Raw genomic sequence first — 2,569 nt, forward strand, 5'->3', positions numbered from 1 at the left:
TGAACAAAACTACATGAATAGTTACAGAATACAGTCAAGGTATGTGACTGAAATGAAGGTTTGAAGAAAATGGTGATAGATGAAAAAGTGAAGTATACCAAACTCCAAGTTGAGTATGAATTTTTGAAGAATCTTGTATCAACTGGAAATATTTGTGGTATTCTGGACAAATCAAAGAAGAAGACAAATATAAGGTTGTTCCTCCACCTTTCAACAACAACTACTCATTAAAGGTTGGCAAAGTGAAAAGAGAAGCATACCTTGATCAATTCATAGATGTTTTCAAAGACAAAGAATAATTCCTTGAAAACTATGATTTGGTTAAAGTTGATGAAAATGAAGAATTTGTTGTGAAGGATGAAGTGAAAGATGAATGGTCTTTAGGGTTTCAAGTCTCAGAAGATGACTTTGATGAAGAATGTTTAAATGTGAATGATTTGAGTGATTCAAGTGAACAATGTTCAAGTGATGATGATATCAAGAACAAAAGAAAGGGAAAACCAAGCTCAATTTACAAACTTCCATTGTTACCACCTCTCACACCAAAGATGAAGAAACATAATGAACAAATGAGAAGGGAACATGTGTCATTTGACATATGTGAGGGATCAAAGATGTCAAAGGTAACTTATAATGTTGTGAAGCCACCAAGCAAAGAAATTTTAAGGAAGATCAAGATCAATAACAAAAAGAAGCCTAAGAAAACCTTTACAAGTGATCAATTCATTCCAGTGTACTCTGTGTTCTCCAATCAAGAACTTTTTGACATAGGAGAAGTTGAAACAATAGAAGAATATGAAAGGAGGTGGTCAAGGTACAAAGGAAATTTGGATGAGGTACCAATCAAGATGGATAAAATAACCTTTGTGAAGGGAAAAGTTGAAAGGTAAGACATTAATATTGAAGAATTTGTGCCATTCTCCGTTGATTTTGATGATGTTAAAACTCAGAACACGATTGGCATTGAACCACCTAGACCAAGTGAAAGATTCAAGAAAGGAAATTCACATGAAAGCTTCAAAGGAAAAGTCTTGTGTAATAAGTGTGATGAGTATGGTCAACACACTGATTCTTGTCATGAATTGTTTACCTTCAAACTAATTCATGTTCCTAATGAAACCAAGTTTGGACATGATTTTAGTCTGTATAAGAAGAAATATGATGAATATTTGAGAAAAGGAAGGAACTGTGAAAAAGTGGTGGATAGAGGTGATAACTCAAAAGTTCAAAAGAGAAAAGAAGGAACTGTGAAGAGTGAGAAAGTAACTATGGAAGTTGAAGAGAAGGTAAAAAAGGAATGTAGTTCACCAAGAGATATGGAACAATATCAAACCTGAACTTGTGATGAAAAAGAATACACAACCAATCAGGATTGTTCCAAAGAGTGACTCCAAGTCAGTAAAATCTGATGATTATGAGAGGCCACCAAAGGAAGGAAAGAAAAGTAAGAAAGCTGTGTTCTCTAGAAAGAAACAAAGAGAGCTTAATGGTGATGAAAGATTATTTATGAAACATGGATATGAACCCCATGGATTCCTTTGGAAACCAAGGAATGAATCAGTTGCACCAAGTGTGAAGAAAGAATAGGTTATAGAAGAATGCAAAAGTATCATTCTCTTTGTGGGAAGTACAAGTGACACAGGATATGAATCAGATGATTCTGACACTTGTGAAATAGTTTATGAGGATTCTAAACCTATTCCAAACTCCATTGCAACAATGTTCATTTCAATGATGATTTGCAAGTTCATCCAGCTTGCATTTCATTACCCAACTGATCAATTTCTTTGATCTGTGCAGGGACAGTCCACACCAGTCAATGAAGTATGGTATATGGACAGTAGATGTTCTAGGCACATGACATGTGAAAAGAGGTCACTTGTGAATTATGAAGAGAAGTTTGAAGGCCCAGTTGCATTTGGGAGTAATGAAAATGGAGGAAAGATTGTAGGCAAAGGAATACTTACTAATGGAAAAGTCACTTTTGATAATGTGTTTTATGTGGAAGGATTGCAATATAACCTTTTGAGCATTTCTCAAATGTGTGATAAAAGTTATAAGGTTGGGTTTGATGACTCTCATTGTTTAATTCTCAAACCTGAGTTTGTAATTCCTCCAGATATGATTATGATGATGGCTCCAAGAAATAGTAATCTATACAAACTGAATATGAATGATGCCATTTCAAGGGGTGGTACCTGTTTTGTATCCAAGGCCACTGAAAATGAAACCAAATTGTGGCACAGGAAGCTTTGTCAAGTCAACTTAAAGAACATGGAAAAACTTGTTATGGGTGAGCATGTAATTGGTTTACCTACAAGAGAGTTCAAACTTGATGACAATTGCATCTCATGTCAAAAGGGTAAGCAGCAAAAGTCATCTCACAAGACAAAACTCATAAATACAATTGATCAAGTGCTTGAAATGATTCACATGGATCTCTTTGGTCCTATGAGTGTTCCAAGTATTGGCAAAAGGAGATATTGTTTAGTGAGAATTGATGATTTTTCAAGATACACTTGGGTTTACTTCCTAAGTACCAAAGATAAGTTTGCTGAATTAATCAAGG

The sequence above is a fragment of the Bidens hawaiensis genome, unplaced genomic scaffold (genome assembly GCF_021521415.1).
Source record: "Bidens hawaiensis isolate Kalapana, Puna unplaced genomic scaffold, B.hawaiensis_p1.1 tig00022869_1, whole genome shotgun sequence".
Lineage (NCBI taxonomy): Eukaryota > Viridiplantae > Streptophyta > Magnoliopsida > Asterales > Asteraceae > Bidens > Bidens hawaiensis.